Source organism: Lonchura striata, chromosome 1, assembly GCF_046129695.1.
Source record: "Lonchura striata isolate bLonStr1 chromosome 1, bLonStr1.mat, whole genome shotgun sequence".
In the NCBI taxonomy this organism is placed as follows: domain Eukaryota; kingdom Metazoa; phylum Chordata; class Aves; order Passeriformes; family Estrildidae; genus Lonchura; species Lonchura striata.
The window spans coordinates 109,055,538-109,062,902 of record NC_134603.1 but is presented as its reverse complement, the minus strand read 5'-3'; positions in this window follow the sequence as shown (position 1 = coordinate 109,062,902).

Sequence of the window (7,365 nt, the reverse complement as noted above, 5' to 3'; positions counted from 1 at the left end):
GCCTAAGGACAAGAGCAATGTTTTTTGTAGGTGTAACTCTAGAGTTAATCTAATTCAATCTACAGTGATTTATAGAGCACTAATTTCTGCCCAGTGTCTGTTTTGTAGTAACACTTTGGACTTAAGAGGTACAAGACCCAAAGTACTTTATAGTCTGAACTCACCTTGTCCATGTTTAATGGATTTTTATCACCCTTGTCCACTTGTTCTCACCCCTCAGTAGCATGGATGAACAGAGATCCAAACTTCACACAGAATACAGCTGTTGTTGTGATATTCCATGCAGGAAATAGGGAATTAAATTGATCCATAAAGTCTTCTTGCTTCCCTTCATCTTCTCAAGGGCAACAGCAATCACTCAAACACATCCTGCCTCTTTGAGTGATGATCTGTCATGTTGGGCATTTTTTCAAGTGCTTGACTGTGATTTGACAATCACCTGTGGCTTTCACACACTTAAAGGTTCCTTGTGCTGTTTTCTCCATAGTGAGACTGCCTCTATTCCTCAGTGCCATATATTCTGATCAGGTGAACATCAGCTGGGCCCCCCTTCCTACAGTAACCTCAAACCCTGGTTAACTAGATTATTCTCAGGCTGCAGCTGAGTAGAGAGTCACCATTCCTCAGCAGCTCTGTGCAAAGCTGATAACTCTGTTTTGAGAATAAGGGACTTGCGCTCACATAATATACTTGAGACAGATTCTCAGGAAGCAGGAATATTTACTCTATTTAAGAGTCTTCTATGTCCCTGTTTACAGTTCCTGCTGGGACTCACACTGTTTAAGGGAAGCCTTTGGTATCACCTACAGTTATTTGATTTTACTCAAACCAGTTCAGTTAATATAGTCTGTATCTGGTGTGCCAAGGGGTGGATCACATAAGCTGGTTAGCAGGTGTCACTAATAAAGCAATGAACCCAAAAAGTAACATCTGTCTCATCCTACTCAGGCTCTCAGATGATAATTACATCACCTGCTACATAGCTCATTAGCACTGTCAGCTCTTCCTTTCTTGGCTCCCAAGAAGGTGGGGGAAGGCAAGTACCCCACCTGTGTTTGGATTTCCACTAAGCAGGTATAAATCTGCTTGAGTCTTCATCTTTTCATGGAGAGACTCAGAGGCTAGAACATTATGTTAGATGCTGCTCTAGCTACTCGTCAGGACTTTGCTTGACTCGATGGTCTGAGAATAAGGTGACAGTGATATTGCTTAAGAGAAGGTGAAACCTGACTTACAAAAGGGTGACATCTTTAAAAGCTGGCAATGAAAGTGGTATTACTCTGAGGGGCCAGGGGATATCATCCTGATCCTTAAGTTGAAATTTGAAAAGACCACAACCTGGTGATGTCTGCCTTCAGAAAGGACTTTAGGGGCTGAGGATGTGGCTTAGTCTGGAGGTGGAACCTGGAACCCCCGTAAAAGAATGAGAGCAAGAGAGACCATTCCTATTACCTTTACTGCACAATGCCACGCTGACCTGGCAGGCAGAGGAGTTCACTCACAGAGACAGCACCAAAGGCAAGAGGCTCCTTTGATGCTTCTGGCCTGCTGCAGATTGTTTTATTAATTGCTAACACTAAATGTGAGTAGTGAGCTAATTCTATGAGTGGTGGAATTGGAGCACTGAAGCAGGAAGACTTCTTAAAGAGCGCTTAAAACTCAAGAAATTAAGGTGCTAACATCTCAATTTACAGACCTTGTGTAACTGAAGTCTGAGGGGTGAGTACAGTGCAGTCAGATGAAGAACTGTGTGTCTGCTCCAGCATCTGATCTCTCAGCTTGTGTGTTATAGTTTGTGTGTCGGGGGGTGCATTATGCAGAGAAGCAGCCTGTATTTTCACAAACTTTACTAATGTCACATAAGCCAACATAAAGGCCACAGGGGTTTTTGAGAAACCAGGCTATAGCATTGTGGCCTATGAATACAACATGGAGAACTCTGGGCAGATATTGCCTGACCCCAGACTGGGAAGTGGTCCTTTCTGCACAGCTAACATTAACCCGGCACTCCAGCCTTGCTGCAGGGCAGCTGAGACCTAACCTAAGACAAAAGCTCCATAGACACAGGTGTGCCCAGCCTGCTACCTTTTATTTGAACAAACTGTGTGTAAGTGTCCAGGAGACAGAAGTTGTCCCCGTTAACATTTCATGCAGGCTTGCATGTCCCACTGCACTCCTGGTACTTGGTGGAGGATCAGCACAGGTGCTTTGTGGTGTCCCTGGGGTCTTTAGAGAGCAGACCCTTGCAAGTGGTGTGGAGGATAGCACTGCTTTTGGTGCTGTAGTCTTCAGGAAGAAATATCTCTCTTCCAGGCTGGGTATGTGGGAGCTTTTGCACACCTAAGGAAAACTGTAAGGAATGCCTTAGCATCCGATGAAGATTTACGTAAAGGAATGAAACAAATTTTCTGTCCTTTCCATAAAGCACCTGTGAGTTAGTTTCAGGATGTCAGTAAAGCAGATTTGCCTGCCAGTTGTACTAATAATGTGTATTACAGTAACCTCCAGAAGCCACAAGACTGCATGCACCTCTACAAAAAAACTACAGCAGGAAGTTTAAGAGCTGCAGGTATGAGGGGTAAGAGTAAATTATTAATTTTATCTTGGACTATTTTTGTGTATTGTGTATTACCATTTGATTTACATGGTAAAATTCTACAAACCATATAAATACCAATAGCACCAATAGGGGGCTGATCACACTCAATTCCACAAGTCAAATAATTCAGCTTCCCAGTATTCATCTAGGGTCTACTTATGTTTAGGTGGTCCACCATGGAATTTTAAAGAACCCACATGACCCTATGCTGCCTTGCAGCAGGATGAATTGCAAACCAGGTGGCTGTGCTGGCTGTATTCAGCCCTGGTTGAGATACAGGTACAGCAATGGGGCTGGATGATGTTGGATAATATACACAGAAGGCATCTCCTGTGGCAAGAAGGGAAAAACCAGGGAGGGGAGAACTTAATAAGACTGAGTTGAAAGACACAAGGCAACAGTTGATTAGGATGTGGTGCGAGCGAAAGAGAAAGCAAGAAAGGTTTGCATTCACTTTGCATTTCTTGAGCCAAAATGTTGGTGATACAGAATAATAAAGAATGTGGATGGGCTAAAACCAGAAGTTGCTCTTCCATGGTCTGTATGACTCATGCAACACTTGGGCTTGGAGACATAGACTTTGTTCCAATGGCTCACAATAAGGTAGTTTTCCCCCTTCCATCCTTCATCACATGGAAGTGGACCCTGCCCATCCCCTGTGCTGGTTGGGATGGGGCTCACAGTAGACCCATGTTCCTTTCAAAGAGGCTTTTTCAGGCAGTTCACAGATGTCCTTGTGGGAAGGCTGCTGAGCCAGGGCCAATGCCAGACTTGCCTTTTTTGGGACAACTAGCTTGACAGCAAACATTTAGCAGAGCAGATGCATTGGAGGGACCTGAATGGTTTCTCCTGGCAGGACAGAGTGAGCCTCAGTGGGTGTAAAATGAGGATAGCTTGTGAGAAGGGTGCTGCAACCTGCCCAGAGAAGGACCAGAGGCAAAAGAAGTGAGTGGCAGCTCTCAGGGAGGCACAAAGAACCACCATTTTTTTGCAGGAAGGCCACACTCCAAGGTTTTGGGGACTGCTGCTTTATTTAGCTGCTGTTTCCCTTGGTATTATTATTATTATTATTTTTATTCTAGACACAAGGGCAAGCAGTTGGTAGCCAGAAGCTGAAGTGGTATGACCCTTGAAATGAAGAATGGCTGGAAAGACAGTGGCTGAAATGAAGAGTGGCTGGCTCTGTTGGCATGGGGTGGGCAGTCCGGAAAGAGCCCAGAGATCTACTTTGCAATTGTGCCCATGTTCCTGCAGTATTGCCCTTGGAAGAGAGCAAGGGGTGGGCTCTGCTGCCTGGGCCTGCCAGGGAGAGAGGGTTACATGGAACAGACAACACAAATTGAAGGGCTTGCTTCAGTACCACTGCTGCACTGCTTCTGTTAAACATTGAATTTCACCCACAGCTATGTTTCATTTTTTTCTGTTTGAGATGCAAAGCTGAAACAATTCTCACGGTCTCTCAGTTTTGTCTTGTCAGCCTCTGACCCTGTCAGCTGGAAAACTGCTAGTAGCATAGTAATTATCCAGACATTGATTTATTTCATTCTAATGAAGGTAGATTTAGGTGTGCTTCTCATGGTGTGCATGTGTGACTGATTAGCACATTTTAAAGCCTCATAGCTTCCTCTCCTTCAGGTGTCCCAGGAGAAGTTATTATTTATTTTCAATATCTCATTATTGTGAGTCATTGGGTCAAAGCAATATGATCCGCATGATGTTCTGACAGTTTTCAGTCTGCCAGTTTGTACATGGCATAGAGTCCTCTCTCTTTGCGTGGTGAATGATGTGCACTTCAGAGCAGTGAGCATCTAGACTTTGCCTGATGTGTTGCGTTATTTCCAGTTCAACTGCTGCAACTCTGGCTTTATATATCATACATATTGTCTAATACAGATAAGACTTTGTCCATCTAGCTGCCTGTCTCAGTACTTACTGGGCACCATCCATTACTGTATCTCGGTGCTGAACACAGTAAGATAAGGAAAAATTCAGTCATCACAGATTTTTAAAGTATATACTCTTGCAATTGGATTTATGGTAATGTATATATAAGATATACATACATATTTATACATGTGTTGCTTGTACATACATGAATAAAATAAGAAATTTAAGTTCATTTGATTGAAAAAAATACATTAATGTAGGCAAGTGCTGTGCAGAGTTTCTTGGGGCCCTCAGGAGATGGATGTACATGCTGACCTGCAGCAGTCCTACTAAAATTTTTCTGGGCCTCTTTTGTACCAACCCTGCCAAGTGCTCATTCTCCAGGCACATAGCAGTTTTCTATATAAAGGATGATTTTAAAAATAACTCCCATGTACCTCTTAGATCCAGATGCTCTTTTTAGCTATGGAAAACTCAACATTGTGATGACATATATTCCCACTGGGGAAAATATTTATTCGCCTTGCGTTGCAAAATGTAGTGTGCAAAATCTGGATGATAATTTGGGACTGCATTTATTATGAAATGCCTCAAGTATGAAATGAAACACTTGTGTTGGTCTGATCCTATTTGTAGTAAAGCAAAGTACAGAAGGAGTATGCATGGGAATATCATTCACACTCCCCCCTCCTTATATTTTATGTGTTCTATTTAGGAAGTGACCCTTACCCACCAGCCAGCAAAAGAAATTCTATAAAAAGAAAAAGGGGAAAAATGCATCTTTTTGATCATTTCTGATAATACTTGTGAGCAGTACTTTCTGAGGTAGGATAAAAAGTACAAGATATGTGGTAGTCAGGTGTTATCTTGTACAGATATAAATAGATCAGACAAATGACATCATAAGTTTTTGTGAGAAGAGTAACACTGATGAGCTTTTTGCAAAATAATGAACTTTAGTCCCTATGGTATTCATGGGTTCTTTTTTACTTTGGATTTAAATGGGATAAGATTGAGATGGCATACTGCATTTATTCAGCATCTTTTATGGAACGAAAGATCTCTTTTAAATGCTCAATAAATCAGACTTGTCTGCACATATTTAAAATAAATGAGTCAGGTTAATTTTACAAAGACATCTGTCTAGTTCCATTTTAGAAAACCTATATGGTCTCTAGTGGCTTCTTTAGAAGGTTGCAGCTCTTCCGAGTCTCCCATGACACTTTCTGCTGACCCTGTGCATGTTCCTCTGATGGCACTAAGTGCTATATTTAGTCAATTAAATCTCGACAAATAATTAGAAAAAAGGGCTGTAAGCAATTCTAAGGTATCCAAAGTTTGTAGGCATAAGTGTGGTAGTTCCACTGGGGCAATGAATGGTGAATGGTGTTGTGCTGCAGCATCTATCTCCAGATGGAGTCACCGAGTATAAGTGTAGGAAGAGGTCATAGTAAACTGTGATGCTGTGTTATTTACTGAAGGGAGAGGATCATGATTTGGGCAGCTCATACTCAATTCATGTTGGTCAGCTGTTCTTAGCACATAGGAAAATATTCTATAGGCAGTTTTATGCTGTGATGAGACTTTGAATGGCTAAAACTACTTTCTGATATGCCAGAAACATTCAGTTTGGCCCTACCACAAAATTTCCCTCTGAGTCTACATGTTACATACGTTGCAGAAATACATTAAAAATGGTTTGCTGAAAGTGGCAAGTGCTGTAAATTTTAAATGGAAATGCTCAGTAACATCTGTTGCTGATGGGTTTAGTGACTGTGCTTCAAGTTGGGTAACTGAAAATTCCATAGTCTGATGCAAAAAAGCCAAGACACATACACTTCTATTCTCCTCCCAACCATCACATAGTCTTTATTAAGCAGAATATTAAATTAAATCTGAGCAGCATTTATCTCCTGAAATTCAATTTTTCTTAACATGTCAGATAAAATTCATTCCATCTTCTGTCTGATTTTTAACTGCTTGCTAGCACAGCACCTATTGCAAACTGCTTATGGTAGTAAAAAAACTGATGCAATACTTGTCTGGATTAAGAGTAAGGCATCCAAAATAAATTTGAGTAAAATTACCTTAATTTAGCAAAGTACTTCAGCTTTAAGCATGGAAATAGCCAATGAATCACATGCTTAAAGTAAGACTCATGTATGATATGTGCTTCTTGCTAAATTAGGCATAAATTACATCTACATATTAAATGGCAGCAAAAGCCCAGTAAAAGACAAAAGCAAGCAAGCAACCAACCAAAAACACAAAGTAAAGATAAACACAAAGTAAAATAAACACAAAAACTTTGGTTCAGAAGCAATAGTTTCTCAGATGTAATGCAGTCCACATAAGGCCTTTTTTGTTTTTACTCAGTCACTTTATTATTTATTGCTCAGTATCAAAAGGAATAAAACTGACATTGATTAAAGGCCATTGTGATTTGTAGGTAATAGTCATATAATTCTTTGAATAGTATGATGCATATTGTAGGGATAAATCAAAGTCTTAGAAGACTGAAAAAGGGGGGAATCACAGTATGATGCAATAATGTAAACAATAGCACATATGTATAGATTAATATGGATTTCCTTTTCTCCACTTGACAGGCCTGATCAAAAGTAGCAAACATTTCAGTTGTAACAAACATTTGAGTTGTTCCTTTGAATGGGTGAATATATCTATAAAAAATAATCTTATAAAACAGACTGGATTAATATGTCTCTACTGCTTTTCCTCTTGATCCTTAAGGATTATCAGAATCCTCTCTCACTGAGTTTATTGGTTGTTTAAGAAAATGAGCTGAGCAAATGTTGTTTGACGTGGAAAAAAAAAACCTGCTGATATTCCCACAGAAGGTATGAAATCAGATACTTTTG